The following is a 16,601-nucleotide window of genomic DNA, read 5'->3' as shown; positions in this document are numbered from 1 at the left end:
AGACGGACAAAAGGGTCTTCTAAAAGAAAACTGTTTATTGGGCTGCCTTGCACCCAAAATGGACTGAATCACTCGGCGGCGGCGTAGCGACAAGCGTGCTCGGCGGTCGTCGAACAGAATGCCCGCCGCTGTCGGCCCTGCTCAATTTAAAGCTGATAGCGAACTTTCGAGATAAAGCGTGTAAAGTTACTAGAACATTCCGGAACAACGTAGAATCAGCTCTGCCTGGCTGCGATCAGTCGAGATAAATCTAGTCGCGTCTTGCGTCGCAAACAAAGCGATAAACTGGTGTGGCGGCAGATTTGAAAAACGAACAAATACTGCAAACATTCGCGGCAATATGATATTGGGTATGGTTCCCGTTCCTGTTGGAAACAGCTGGGCACAACACAGGCCCAAATTTGCTGCGAAACTAGCATTTGTGGCAACGTGCCAAGTGCAGATTTTGTGGTGCAGTTAGGCACTATGCAGCAGGTGCAGTATACCACCACTGTTTCCTACATCTGGAAGCAAGTGAGCAAACGATACCTGTCTTAATTTTCTGTATAAATCAAGGAAGAGAGCTCGAACAATCAACGAGCGGAGGCCAAGTGCAAGCAACTTACAGGCACTGGGACACGGAAAGAAGCGACAAACCTCTGAGTTCTCCTGGCCTCGTGGTGAAGGTGGTGGTGCGGCAGGACTCTGCAAAACCTGGCCGCACAACTGCGGCAAAGAAAGAAAGAAAAACATTTCTTGCCTGCAAGTGAATGTTAATCTTAAAGAAGAGGTGCATAAACTGCACAATACAGACAGAGTCAGTCATGTGGGAGCATAGAAAAAACATCTACCAACGTTTCAAATGAACCAGTTGCCCACCAAAGGGTAAGTGACTACCGGCTCTATGAAGTCCAACAAGAACTTTAAAGCAAATGTGCATTGGTGGCATCAAAGTCTCGCTTCAAAAATATGACACAACCTTATTTCTGGCGCAGAAACACTCATCACAAAAATTGTTTGGTTTTGGTTAGGAGGCTTGACATCCCAAAGCGAATCAGGCTATGAGGGACGTCGTAGATGAGAGCTCCCGAGAGTCTCGACCAACTCGGGTTCTTTAATGCGCACCGACAGGCCCGCAGCGTTTCGCCTTCGTCTAAATGCGACCACCGCGGCAAGGATTCATGGTGCGTCTTTTCAGATCAGCAGCCAAGCACCATAATTACTCAGCGACAGCGGCAGCTTAACACAATGAAAAAGAAACAGTGCCTTAGGTACACCTGATACAAAAACATCTTTCCCGCTTTCCCATTCCTGACAAGTCAGCTACAGTCTTGATAAAGCTACAAAGGCAGGCAAGCTATCTAGTGCTAAATTCGACCAGATAAAAAAAATCAAGGTTTCCTTTAAGCAACTCATGCCACCATGCAGACACCCAATTTCTACCCGAGCGCAAGGATTCTCAGGAGATTTTGAGCCTTTCTTATTTAAGCAGATTTCGTGCAAGTTGCTGACTGTCTCAAGTATAAAATACTGTCAAGTATTCTAGAAGAGCTAAAAAAGGTTTCAAGACCCCTTGAAATTGCTTTGTTACGCTTTAGGACCGGGCTGACAAGGGGAAATCAAGTTGCGTTGGCGCTCTATTTGTCATATTCTGCTCTTTCCTGTGTATGTATTTTCGTGTACGCAACGCTATTCCAAGAAGGCTATGCACCAACTCGCCCAGCAAGAAGTTTATCTTCATTACTTCACAAGCAGTGAGGGTCTTTTTTTTAATGTTTCTCTTTCACCTCTCCAACTCAACGGCTGACTGGACCTCAATGTCAGCACAACGTGCCGCACCAGGTACCTCGCCTTCTGTTTACGGAAGGGCCTCATACCTGAAGGTGTAAGTGCAATGTTCGGCCTCCTCAAACCAAGAGTCGGCCTTTTGAAGCCCATTTGCTCGTACATTAGATCAGAACTTTGGCGTCAACTACGCAGGTATCAAGACCTTTTGCGATCGCTTTGTTACACTTTAGACCCTGGCTGGCTAGAGGAAATCAAGTTGCGTTTGCGCTCTATCTGCCATCTTCTTCTCTTTGCTGTGTACGTCTCTTCGTGCGGGCAACGCCATCAGAAGAAAGCTATGCGCCAATTCGCCCAGCAAGAAGTTTTTCTACATTACTTAATTGCAATCACTTGCTTTGAATTTGTTCGCGCTTCAATTCTGTAGGGGGTCACTTTTTTCTACATAGGTTCTGGGTGTATTTCGATCAGCTGGTGACACAAATTAAGCGGCAATATTAATTTTGTGCACTTCTTTTCAATGCAACGTCAGCATAATGTCATTCAATAATACCCAAATGTCACGCTAACGTTTGTTTGTAACGTTACCTGGTGATCAAACATTGTGACATTAGCAACAATTAGGCAACATATCACTATGGTGTTTGTGGCCATTCAGATGTTTCAGCAACATTTTGCATTACGTTGGATGTATGTCCTGTCTGTAAATGATGTATGGCTGTATGGCTGTAAATGATGTTTAATATTATACGGAACTGTTTCCATATCACGAAGTATGCTGAAAACTTTAGCCAGGCTTGTATTAGTACCATGTGCTGGTTTTCCTGAATGACTGATAACCACGCGTGTTCAAGGATTTTTTTAGAACAGAAATGGCTTAGTAACTGTCTCACTTCTCAACCGCCCCGTAAAAGAAGGAAGGAAGGTGGCAGTAATTGAAGAGAAAGGGGTGCCATAGTGGAGGGCTCTGGTGTAATTTGACCACCTTAGGATATTTCGTGCTCTGACACTGTACAGCCCACAGGCGCCTTTTGCCTCCATCGAATGCGTTGCGCGTAACGTTACGTGCACTCCTTTTGTATTTTTCACTGTGTGGTTCAAGTGTCCACCTACAAAGTGAGCCACTTATGCGTCTTTTCTTCCCTCAAATCCAGCGGGGAGACTAGATTGCGAATAAGGCTGGCGCCACGAGATAGAAACAAGAACTCCGACTAAAACCTTGTTTCCAACCAGAGTTCGTGTTTTTCACTCACGGCGTGTTTGAGGTGTCCACCGGCAAAGTGAGTTAGTTAAGTGCCTTTCCTTCACTCAAATCCAGCGGAATATGTAATCTAGCCCGCTTGTAGCAGCGTGGTCAAGACTGCGAATATGGCTGCAGCTGGTAACTAGACTGTCTAATTTTCTTCAAGCGAGTGCGCCGTAGACTGTGCCAAGGACGATTGAAAGGGGAAGTCCATGATGCAGAAACAGGCATGCATCTCTGGTCGTGCACAGTGCTTTCTATTCCCGTCCTGCAATGCAGCCGCAAGCAACGCTATTTCAGCCCCGTCCGCGGAAGCCGCGTTTCAACCTTCCCATCTTTTTTGGTGCTGCGCGCTTGAGGCATTCCACCGAAAAATTTGCCAGTTTTGTTCTTTTCCTATGCTCAAGTCCAGAAGAGGATCTGTACTGCGAATAAGGATAGACTGGGAATGTGATAGTCTTAATTGCTTCGTGCAAGCGGACCCTCTAGACCATGAAGTGCGCAGAGAACGCAATCGATCTGAGACTGCTATCACAAGAATGCAGAGCATGCACGTTAGCATAGAGGTGCCCAACAAGACAGTCGCCCGTGAAACGTCAAAAGTGGCCTGCAGCTTCAGGTATCTCTACCGCTAATGCCAGTCTGCTTTCACTGCTTAGTGCTGTTAGCAGGTTAGCTTAGCTCTAGTAATTATTTCACCTTTCTTTAAAAACTTCTTGAAATAAGTTTCCCGCTACTACCTCTCTTTCCCCATTTTCCCGCTTACATCAACCTAGTAACTTCCACAGAGAAACATTGTTATAGCGAAAAAGTAAAAAGTCGTAAAAGAGTTCGCTATAGCCGAAATTTGTAATATAAAATTTCGTCAAAAACACTCCTAACAGCAGAGCAATTTAGTCATTGAAGAGTCAGCAAACCTGGCGATCCTTACTAGAGAAACAGAGAGACGTTTTTCCAGGTTTTGGCGGCATTTCGAAAGCGCTCGCGGATCCTATGAACGCATAAAGCCGAGCTCCAGTTATGTTGGCTTCCACGCACAGCCCCACGAGTGAATGTTGAGCACCTGTTACGGTGGCTTCCCGGCATCAGAAAAGTAAGGCAGCAATGTGTGCTAGTTGGTTGTACATTTTGGTTTGAATAACGCGCTACACACTAACAAAACGACACCGGAACGAAGGACACAGGACAAGTGCGCACTAACAACTAAAATTTATTCTGGTACGAGGGTACATAAATACATTCCACGAACATGCTGAAACAATCAATTCATTGCCAACGCCTGTGTCGCACGCTCCTTCGTTTTTTGATTACATGCACCTCCTCACTTGATAACAAAACCCAGGGTGTGCTTACGCACTCTTCTCCGGCCTCCAATATCTCAAAGGCTTCTTTTATTTCCCTTTCTTTCCTTTCCTTTGCCCGACCTAAAATTGCTGTCTGATCAAAGTACGGTGAACATTTGTGATTTGCGCAATGGGAACGAGATTTCCAGGATTCGTTATTTTTCCTAAGTTATTACTGTGCTCTTTCAACCTGGTGTTTAGACATCTGCCTGATTGACCTATGTAGCTCATGCCACATGGCAGGGGAATTTTGTACACTATACCGGTGGCACATTCTACGAACTTTTCTTGGAGTGCGATACCACAAGTGTTAGCCAATTTTTTCTTCGACTTATTCATTTCGTGACAAAGGCTCACTAATTTTCTGGGCGCGGTAAACACCACGGGAACACCATATCTGTCTGCTACTTTCTTTAAGCCGTGCGAAACATTATGTACATAAGGGATGACAACAACACCAGAACCCTGCTCTGCATGCTTTTTCTGCGGTATTTTTCTCTTCAGCAGCTTTTGTAGATTCTTTTCAGCCACTGACGTAATTAGCGCGTCAGGGTAACCACTCAACCTTAGCCTACTAATTTGCCACTTGATGCTACGCTCTACCTGATGGGAACATGATTTCTTAAGACACTGCGCCAAACTGTTACTTGCTACACTTCTTTTCACCAATTTAGAGTGCGCGGAATGATAACATAAGAAACGTTTTCCCGTTTTCGTCAGGTACATCCAACACGTGTGCTTGCCACCTTCTTTTATCTCTATGTCCAAGAATCTAATCACAGAGTTCTGTGGCAGCTCGAACGTGAATTCCAGCCCGGCGAAAACCTGTCGGAAAACATCTAATATGCTGCTTACTGACAATCGGTTCACAATCGCAAAAGCGAAACAAAGCAGAAAATCATCAACAAAACGAAATGCCTTTAGTAATTCAAACTGTGCCAATCTTGATTTCAAGGCCCGGTTTCCCTTTGCCATGTAGATATCCGGAATGACCGGAGCAATGCACGACCCAATGCTAATGCCACTTTTTTGAACATACAATTTCGAGCCAAATTCCACAACCAAAGAACTGAGGTATTTTTCCATTAAATTTAGGAAACCTGAAACACTACTGCCACACACATTTTGCAACCTGACTGCCCCAAAGTGACCAACACATTCTTCAACTGCAGTTAATGCAGCCGCGACTGGAATACTAAAGTACATGTCCTTAACATCCACTGATACACAGGTCACTGGCGTGCTTTTCTTCAAGAAGGCGATGACTTCTTCAGAACCCCGGATTTTACGGATTTTAAACGGATCGTCCACCTGCAGTCTCGACAGGTTCCTTGTAGAAACCTCGCGACACACCTCTGCCACGTCTGTGTCATCAATGATTGTCCGGAACGGATTTCCTTCCTTGTGTGTTTTCACGGTGAACATTGGCGTGAGGCTCAGCTGTTTTTAGTCTTTGACTTGTTTAGCTAGGTGTCCCAGATCTAGACTTGCACATAAGTCTGCTGCTTGCTTCTTTACTCGTTTTAGGTGTATTTCCTTCAAGTTGGTTTCACCAAAGTTCTTCTCCAGCGCTGTCAACGACATTTCCTTAGAGTAAACGTCTTTCATCACCACGAACTTCCCTGTTTTATCCGACAGCAGTAACGCTAAGTTGTTTGACTTCAAAAAGTCCAGCGTCCCTTTGGTGGCGCACCTTCTCATGTTTGGAGGAGAGTACCTCATGACACACCGCTCACGTTCAGCCGCACAGGCAGCTTTCTGTTGTTTGGACACCTTCGCGGTAACGGCATGAGCCATGCTGAGAAGTTGTTCTGTTGAGAGGCAAAGGTCGGTAGCGAACTTAGGCCCTCTGGTAGTTGCTGGCCAGACAGGTTCAGATGGTCATCAGATGGTCATCGTTGTTATCAAGTGAGGAAGTGCTCTAATCAAAAACGAAGGAGCGTGCGACACAGCCGTTGGTAATGAATTGATTGTTTCAGCATGTTCGTGGAATGTATTTATGTACCCTCGTACCAGAATAAATTTTAGTTGTTAGTGCGCACTTGTCCTGTGTCCTTCGTTCCGGTGTCGTTTTGTTAGTGTGTAGCGCGTTATTCAAACCAAAATGTACCACCAACTAGCCCACATTTCTGCCTTGCTTACGCTTATTTCCAGTTCAACGGGCTTAAACATTCCTAACCTTCCGCACCTTCCTCGTGTGTATTTTCTTGTGAATTGCATTGCTCAGGAGAGATACCGCACCCGTACCCTCACCTACGCCTTGTCTCATGGCCTTTCGACCCCCGTGCTGAACTCTTTACTGGGAAGTATGGCTCCGACGGAAAAAAGAGCGCGACGTCTGTGCAAGATTTTAAGAGCGGAAAGTTGGAGGAAAATTCGGCTGTTTCGGCTAGAGATACAAGTGACCTGCAGTGCCGTACTTGACGAGGAGGAAGCGCGCTTCATGGGCCGCTACTTCAGTGGTGTGGCAGAGTCGTTTGGGGAGGACCTTTGGAAGACAACGTTCTCAAGGCTACCAAAGAAAAGGCAGCGCACCAAAGTAGATGACCATCTGAACCTGTCTGGCCAGCAACCACCAGAGAAGGTGAGAGATACGCTCGACAAAGGGCCCAAGTTCGCTACCGACATTTGCCCCTCGACAGAACAACTTCTCAGCATGGCACATGCCGTTACCGCGAAGATGTTCAAACAACAGTAAGCTGCTTGTGCGGCTGAAGGTGAGCGGTGTGTCATGAGGTACTCTCCTCCAAACATGAGAAGGTGCGCCACCAAAGAGACGCTGGACTTTTTTAAGTCAAACAACTTAGCGTTACTGCTATCGGATAAAACAGGGAAGTTCGTGGTGATAAAAGACGTTTACTCTAAGGAAATGTCGTTGACAGCGCTGGAGAAGAACTTTGCTGAAACCAACTTGAAGGGAATACACATAAAACGAGTAAAGAAGCAAGCAGCAGACTTATGTGCAAGTCTAGATCTGGGACACCTAGCTAAACAAGTCAAGGACTGCAAACAGCTGAGCCTCACGCCAATGTTCACCGTGAAAACACACAAGGAAGGAAATCCGTTCCGGACAATCATTGATGACAGAAAGACGTGGCAGAGGTGTGTCGCGAGGTTTCTACAAGAGAACCTGTCGAGACTGCAGGTGGACGATCCGTTTAAAATCCGGGGTTCTGAAGAAGTCATCGCCTTCTTGAAGAAAACACGCCAGTGGCCTGTGTATCAGTGGATGTTAAGGACATGTATTTTAGTATTCCAGTCGCGGCTGCATTAACTGCAGTTGAAGAATGTGTTGGTCACTTTGGGGCAGTCACGTTCCAAAATGAGTGTTGCAGTAGTGTTTCAGGTTTCCTAAAGTTAATGGAAAAATACCTCAGTTCTTTGGTTGTGGAGTTTGGCTCGAAATTGTATGTTCAAAAAAGTGGCATTAGCATTAGATCGTGCATTGCTCCGATCATTTCGGATATCTACATGGCAAAGGGAAACCGGGCCTTGAAATCAAGATTGGCACAGTTTGAATTACTAAAGGCATTTCGTTTTGTTGATGATTTTCTGCTTTGTTTCCCTTTGCGATTGCGAACCGATTGTCAGTAAGCGGCATATTAGATGTTTTCCGACAGGTTTTCGCCGGGCTGGAATTCACGTTCGAGCTGCCACAGAACTCTGTGATTAGATTCTTGGACATAGAGATAAAAGAAGGTGGCAAGCACACGTGTTGGATGTACCTGACGAAAACGGGAAAAAGTTTCTTATGTTATCATTCCGCGCACTCTAAATTGGTGAAAAGAAGTGTAGCAAGTAACAGTTTGGCGCAGTGTCTTAAGAAATCATGTTCCCATCAGGTAGAGCGTAGCATCAAGTGGCAATTTTGTAGGCTAAGGATGAGTGGGTACCCTGACGCGCTAATTACGTCAGTGGCAGAAAAGAAGCTACAAAAGTTACTGAAGAGAAAAATACCGCAGCAAACGCATGCAGAGCAGGGTGCTGGTGTTGTTGTCATCCCTTATGTACATAATGTTTCGTACGGCTTAAAGAAAGTAGCAGACAGATATGGTGTTCCCGTGGTGTTTACTGCGCCCAGAAAATTAGTGAGCCTTTGTGACCAAATGAATAAGTCGAAGAAAAAATTGGCTAACACTTGTGGTATCGCACACCAGGAAAAGTTCGTAGAATGTGCCACCGGTATAATGTTTAAAATTCCCCTGTCATGTGGAATGAGCTACATAGGTCAATCAGGCAGATGTCTAAACACCAGGTTGAAAGAGCACAGTAATAACTTAGGAAAAATAACGAATCCTGGAAATCTCGCCCCCCATTGCGCAAATCACAAATGTTCATCGTACTTTGATCAGACAGCAATTTTAGGTCGGACAAAGGAAATGAAAGAAAGGGAAGTAAAAGAAGCCTTTGAGATAGTGGAGGCCGGAGAAGAGTGCATAAGCACACCCTCGGTGTTGTTATCAAGAGAGGAGGTGCGAGTGCATAAGCACACCCTCGGTGTTGTTATCAAGTGAGGAGGTGCATCTAATCAGAAAACCAAGGAGCGTGCGACACAGCCGTTGGCAATGAATTGATTGTTTCAGCATGTTCGTGGAATATATTTATGTACCCTTGTACCAAAATAAATTTTAGTTGTTAGTGCGCATTTGTCCTGTGTCCTTCGTTGCGGTGTCGTTTTGTTAGTGTGTAGCGCGTTATTCAAACCAAACTCAGAGAAGTGTCGCGTGGAAAGCGGTATAACTTTCAAACTACTATCCTCAACGTGAATACTTCGTTGAATTTCCTGTTCACCTTTTTGAGAAAGCTTAACCACTCCTCAAAAGGCAGTACCAAAAACCTTTGCCACCAATAGGCAAAACAGCACAAATAGCCGGAAGTATTAGTTACATGGCTACTCGACTATGAATTGACCCCAACATTTTCTCATTTGCCGAAAGTTAAAAATACAACTTCCTTTGTTCCTTGTCTGTGATTGTATTGCACATAACCCACTCACCGCTGTCAGTGCGTGCTGCAATCAGAGCTGTGTGTACCTCACGGCTGATGGCAATGGCCCAATGTGCGGTCCAAAGTGCTGCTCATTGCTGTGAAAACAAGGATGCAATTACTTGCAACAGCGTACTACTCTGCGTGCTCGATCTCGACCTTCTGCAAGAGTCCGCTTCGCGAATCTGCATTCCGAAAAAATGGGTGGGACAGTTCAATTAATGGGTGGGACCGTTCAATTACACAAAGTTGTTGCTGAGCGTTGTGGAATGTTTTTGTGTTTTTGAATGCTAACACAAAATAATAATCTTGGGAGTGGCATAATTCTACAAAAAATGCGTTCTTCGATACCTAAGTTTCACGAATAGGCCAGGTGTTATCAGGAATGAATGTAGCAAACCAAAAGCGATAGGAAATATCGAGTCCTTCGCACCTGCGAACAAGCTCCGGCCTGCAGCGCGTAGCATATAGCAGCGGGCCCATGGAGCGAACAATGGGAGACGGTGAAAACGCGAGCAATACAAGCACCCGCGCTGCAGAGAACTAAACGCGACAATGCACACCCGCTGAACCAACGTTACGAGTGGCTAACTTGCACTATTTCGCAAACGGAGCATACAGCCGTCAAGCCGCCATTTCTGCTACAATTCATTCTTTGTGTGAGTTTTCCTGTATTTATACATGCGCAAATAATTCAAAATTTTGAAAAAAAGCAAACCAAATATTCTTCTATTCAATTCTTTGAATGAAACGAAGAATCCAATTTTGGTATCATTCGAAATGAATCTAATTCATTTTCAAGATTTTGGATAGTTTTCAGATAATTGGCATGAAATTCAAATATTACACACTGTTGTTTTTTCTACGATAGTTTCAAAAACAGGGCACACTCCCTCGTCACACGGTGTGCTCCCGCGGTTGGTTCTGTGCATGCTGGAAAAAGTCGTCCAGCGGGATGAAAGGCTCCGCATGAGCACTCGGTCCATTCGTATGACGTTCAGAATTCTCATACATAAGATCTTTAAGATTCAGCAACGCATATGCGTTCAGCCAGATTTAGCAAACCTTGCCTCCATGCCCAATATTCGGGGCATAAGGTTGAAACTCAACTATCTCAGCAAATCGAAATTTCCACTAGTCGGTTGGAAAATTGCCTTCTGTAGCCAACAGTAATTTTCTTATGCGTACAACAAATACCGTCACAGAGTGAAACCTCACTTCACTATTTGTGTAAGCTCTGGGATATCAATGTTGAGTCTTCTGACAGCTATAGCTTCATGCCCATCACATATTGCGCCACCTATAGCGCTTCGTTGTTTCGCGCGAATATTCCATTTGTTTTACAATCACTCAAGCACCGCATATACAGAGATACATTCAAATTTTATTAGTTTCGCTTACTTTACTAACCCAATTCGTACAGGATTCAGTTTTTAAATAAAATGTTTCCTTAGCTCCTCTATTCGAGTGCAAAATATTGGAAATAAACCAGTCTGAAAGCGGAACCCATCGCATGTGCATCTTTCATAAGGGCCTCTCCATGCAGTCTTGATGGCAATAATATTATCTCTGGTTCCACGCGGCAGGCCTAAAGAGACAAATACTCTATAGATTATGGAGTTTATCATCCCAAAGAGACTCGAGCTGTGAGGAACGCTGTAGTGGAGGGTTCTGGATATAATTTCAACTGACTGGGGCTCCTCTAACGTGATCTGCCATCACACAGTACACGGGTCTCTGGCATTTTGCCTCCATCGAAAGGCAACTGCCGCTGACAGAATCGAACCAGTGTCCTACGCGTCCGCAGCCGAGCACCATCACCAGTGAGGCACAGCGGCGGCTAATCATACAAATGTCATTTTCAACGCGTCATTTCATTATCTCTGGCGTTACTACTGTACTGAACTCACCAGTACCAGGGGCTCCTATGTCTGGAATAACGACTTTTGATCCGGTAACTGCAGAAGACAGATCGAGCGTGCACCAAGGTGCATAGCTCTGTTACCTTGTCACCTTGCAGTCTCCTCTTCAGGAGGTGCTTGCCACGTCATTTTTTTGCACACAGAGCTGCCTATCTCACACCAAGCACATGACGCTTTTCTTTCTCGAAATTTCATGCGAGTGGGAACGTTATATGATGACGATGCTTCGTGCTGGTAGCAAAACAAAACAGATTCCACGAATGTGGCTCCAAGCGCGAAACCTTGAGGGACTCTCAGCATATGTCGTTATAGGGGCCAGCTTCAAGGGATATAGGTGCGGTACCGAAGAGTCATTTTTCTTATAAAATCAGTGAGCAAGAAAGTCGTCGTTGAGCGTGCATTACGTGGACGTGCCAAAAACGGTCTCGGCAGCACGTTGCCTAGCCACTTTAAAAAGAGCACTTTTTCGGTCCAGCATTGTCACCTGTGTAATACGTCAGAATTCAACTAAGACATGCTAACTAGCAGGCTGGACAACTAAAATTTAAAAGTTCAACCTTTTATTTACAGTTATGCTGATTATTTATTGAGAGGCATGCAGCCCACTATAAGCAATATTCATATCAGTGTTTATAATCTGGAAAATGCGGTTACTGTTGGCACTATGGGTCAGCAAATTTTGGTGCATAACGAGAAAATATATGCGCATTCGAGAAGCTTGTAGGCAAAGCAACCTCTCCTGTGCATGTAACTTGTCGAAATATACAAAATTTGTTGGGCCACAGCATCGAGGGTAAAAAAGTTTTGGAGATTCTAAAAACTGATATGGATATTACATAAATTGGGCCACACGCCTCTCAATGATTAAGGAACCTGACAGCAATAGTTAACAGCTAACTATTCAATATCTTTAAACATCCTGCTAGTTAGCACGTCTTAGCTGTATTCTGATGCACTATGCCGGAAAAAGGCGCTCTTTGACTTCAAAAGCCTATTTTCAAAATTGGAGAGTCTTAAGTGAAGCCTCTGTATACAGGCCACATATAACGATTCAGCTAATACACGCGTAGTGCGGTTGTTCTCGGAGGTCGCTGTAGAGCATGCGAGCGCTATGGGGCTTCAAACAGCGAAATGAACCTTACGAATACGCCAAGCAACGTTGCACGATCCGCCTTCACGAAGAAGAAGCGGTTGCACCCTGCGGCACTTATAGCACCTGTAGCGACCCTCGTGGCTAGCGCTGGATACGTGCCGGAGAAGAGCAGATTGCGCCCACACGCGGTAAGGTTGCTTCGACGTTTGCGTCCACTGAACGGCGGAAGCGGTGTCCGGCCGAGGGGAAGGCCCCACCGTTCTGCGCAGCGTGTGCTGTCGCCACCTCTTCGGCACGCGACGCTCGTCACGCGGGCCGCTACACGCAAAGACCACTGAAGGAAGCCGAGAGCGCGGTCCGGCTTACAAACATGGCTGATGACAGAACTTCCTCAAAACCCGAGTGCGGCTAACACGATTTATCAGACGTCCTAAAATGAGCTACTCCCTCCCAGCGTAAAGCATTTAATGCTTACACCTGCTATTGACGACGAGTTAATTTATTTCCGGACCTGTCCAATGAAGCACAGAATAAACGATGCATGTGTCATTACTGAAAAATATGAGACACTTTGCCTGTTAGGGTTGAAAATCTCTCCACGCATGTAGTCGGCGTGGACGCAAATCCCCTGGATCGTCGCCTTGCAGGGTAATTGAATGCTGATGGGAGGCAGCCGCAGTCGACTCGATTGCCAGCGAGCGTCGAGGCAGTTCTCTCAGAGCCGACCGAGGCCAGACACTAAGAATATATGCACGCGAACAGGTTTCAGAACAGCCCAGCCAGAAGCTAAGGCCACTTGGATTCACGGCTTACCTGGCTGCTGGGACGAGGCCGACCAGACGGCTGGGGCTCCCACTTCAGAGACTCTTCCCTTTGTCTCCGATCTCGAGGGATGCCAAACATAGCCGGAGCTCGTGGTAGTAGCAGAACAGGGCTGAACGAAATGCCTTAGCGCACCTTAAACAGAAGGCATAATAAGGCATCATGCCACTGTGCAAAGCCGCCACCATCACACTGTGGCGGCGACAAAAAGGTTTACCTGACGTGCAGGTGGGTACGCCTTGCATCCAAGACGACCACTTCTGGCGACTCCGGGAGCTCGTGATTTTTTTCTTCCTCGGAGCTTTGATGACACGATGATGAGAGTCGTTCGCTGAAATCTGATTGTGCGGCTCCCACATTCGGCGCTGGCCGAAATTAATCCCAAAACGACACTTTTGCGCTCGACTCGTTCTTGGGGTGACGCAGCTGTTTCGACTGCGAAAGAGTAGCAGTTATCAGCGTCATAGTTTGCGTTGCGTCGTTAGCAGACGAAAAGAGCTGCGAAACGGATGTGTTGTTGTTGGCCCCATAAAATGGCACATGCCCACAAGGGGGATTGGCCAGGGGTAGGAAACTCCGACTACTTTCGGTTTCAGCTACTTGACTGCACCTGGCAACTGGAGATGAACTGATACTTAAAAGTGAATGATTCCTGCCAACGCACGTAGAGCGCGAAGGCTGCAAGCGTCGCCGTGTGGCCTGAGTGGCCGTTGTATGCGGCTGCAGTTTTTTTATGCTGGTGGATCTAATCCCCCCCGGAGATGTTTTTTTTTCTGCTGGATACCATTCATGACCACGATACACATGTAGCACCGAACATTAGAACAGTGTGTTAAAATTGCATTAGGGTTACAGTAATGTTGCATGTCCCATTATATGTTACATTAACCTTAAGATTAACAAGTAACGTGTGTCAAATAGAAAGAGCTTTTTAACGCTGTAAATAAACATTGTTTTAATATAATCTTCCGAACGTTATTGTAATGTTCAAGGCCAAACTATAGAACATTGCAAATATATTTCCAGCACTAATTTTCACTTTTCGCACCGTTTTTTCAGTAAAGATGTTTATCAACTAGCAATACTTTGCAACCACATCTCTTAGATAGTGCTCGCCATAGAATGCATGCACAGCCTCATTATTTTGTCCGAAAACTGGTTATTACTGATTCGCCACTATCATTCATGGGACATCCTTCAGTAACGGGGAAAGAGCTTGACTCCATAATATCCGTTCGGAGGGGAGTAAGCATACGAGTTCCATGTTGCGCTGCATAGTAGAACTGAAGTGTTGCCCTCATTGGTGGCTCTTGGAAAGCGTTGTAAGTTGAGTACCAGCACAACTGGCAAGCGTGCATGCTTGTGCAGGACGACTTCATCATTTTCGAGAAGATATAGTTAGGTTACATTTATGTTGTTTACTCGTTTTATTAATGTTCGGGGAAGGTTATTGTGAACTTTATATGTTACGTTACAATAAGATTAGAAAAAAGGACATTAAGCACATTAAAATAACAATTGACGATAGCAAAAATGCAACACTATCGTAATGTTTCAGTGCTACCTGGGTATATACAGCTATAGTTGGCTTCATTCGTTCTCACCTTTGTATATTTGCTGGACAATGGTCTATATGTAAGTTTCCCACTCCTGACTTGACCATGACCAGGTGGTGACAACCATGTTTGCAGATTGCATAGGACAAACATAGCATGCATGATATAAATATTTGAGCAACTCAGTTTTCGTGACACAGGCTGTTGAGGGTGGTAACAACACCCGCTAGAGTTGAAGGCCAATGCGGTCCTACTGATCACGTGATGCGGGTCATCATCTAGGCCGGCCGAGGGAAGGATGGGTTGTTGACATGTTTGACAGCTTTTGTAGCACGGAAGGCAAGAGGGGGAGGATATTCATCAGCGCCCGAACCAAATGGCGATCGTGGGTTCTCATTACAAGAAAAACGCTTGCGAAATGCCAGGATTGACTGAGACAGCACTATAGTTTGTTTATTAGGTTATTGGGCTTAATGGCCCAAAGTAACTCAGGCACGAGGGGCGCTGTAGTGAAGGGCTCCGGAAATTTCGACCACCTGAGATTCATTAACGTGCACTGACATCGCACATTACAGGGGTGTCTACAATTTCGCCTCCATCGAAATTCGACCGCCGAGGCCGGGATCGAACCCGCGTCTTTGGGGCCAGCAGCCGAGCGTAATAACTATTGAACCAGCGCGGCGGCGTGAGGCAGCATTTTGTCTGCTCAATGAAAAAGGGCAGTTACAAACAAAACTTTTTGTTTCAACTCCGAAGGAAGGTAGCCAAAGGGAGGTAACATACGTGGACGCTGCAAAGCATTATGAGAGGAAGGGCCACGTGATAGCCGCTGTAAACCAGGATGACGAAATAACAACACCTGCCTTGTCCTCACAAACAACATCGAGGAAGCAGAAAAGGCAGCAGTTGCCCTGGCGATACCCAACACACAACGTAGAACCATAATGATTGACTCAAAAAGTACTGTAAAGAACTTTGCACAAGGAAAAATACACAAAATTGCACACCAAATCCTCGACAGCGCAAAAGATATTCAAATTCGCTAGATTAAACAGATCTGGGTCCCCGCACACTCCTTTCATCCAGGGAATGAAATGGCTCATGAAAAAGCTCGAAGTCTCATTAACCGGGCCATGAGCTCTCATCTCTGGGAGATAGCTGGGGAGCGTATGACTACGTACCAGGAGATTACAAACTATTACAAAGAACAGAGAATAATATACCGGGCCCCGCGTAAATCACTAAATAAACAGAAACAGGTTGTTTGGAGGCAACTTCAAACAGGCACATTCCCTAGCCAATACAGAATAGGCCTAATGTACACCGGTAATTTTAAACCACAGTGCCCTATGTCTAAGGTTCAATAGGGAACCTTGCACATATGATGTACGGATGCCCCGGCATAGGCCTAGGCATATTGCAAAAAAGAACAGTGGGGGACTGCGGTAATCAGCTCGGAACCTGAAGTTCAGAGGCTGGTGGTAGATTGTGCACTGAAGGTCGCCTGCAGCCTCGAAACCACGAGCATCGCCTGAAGCCTGGACCCAACACCGCATCCACGGCGGTTAAAACGCAACCTTTTTGGTTCATTAAAGGTTTCAATGAAAAATAAAATGTTTCAACGAGTTCTGGTCACTACTGTGTCACGCGGATGACAGTTGTGCGGCGGCGCCCGCCGAACTTTATTTTTTTTTAAGTATTTAGGTTTTCCTTGTCACCACAGGGCTTACGAGCCACGTGTCGTGTAGGCGTACGTGCTGCTGTTGTGGGAATTTGTGTGTCATGGATAACTATGTTCTTGATTTAATAATTGAAATCAACTAATTTCTCGAAGTGGGCAGAAGGCTTTTTTGTAAAAAATTGTCATTGATG

At 45.6% G+C, this 16,601-nt stretch overlaps 1 long non-coding RNA gene across 1 annotated transcript; it reads right to left on the bottom strand.

Moving 5' to 3' along the window:
* Positions 1 to 636: 636 nt before the first annotated feature.
* Positions 637 to 13,471, bottom strand: LOC144101470 (uncharacterized). The gene is made up of 4 exons (XR_013308006.1): positions 13,391 to 13,471; positions 13,165 to 13,308; positions 9,347 to 9,434; positions 637 to 705 (listed from the first exon to the last, which is right to left on the bottom strand). It is a non-coding gene; the product is annotated as an uncharacterized LOC144101470 (long non-coding RNA).
* Positions 13,472 to 16,601: the final 3,130 nt, after the last annotated feature.

Source organism: Amblyomma americanum, chromosome 1 (assembly GCF_052857255.1).
Source record: "Amblyomma americanum isolate KBUSLIRL-KWMA chromosome 1, ASM5285725v1, whole genome shotgun sequence".
Lineage (NCBI taxonomy): Eukaryota > Metazoa > Arthropoda > Arachnida > Ixodida > Ixodidae > Amblyomma > Amblyomma americanum.
The sequence above is the reverse complement of the archived record's forward strand: the minus strand, read 5'-3'. Positions and strand labels throughout refer to the sequence as shown.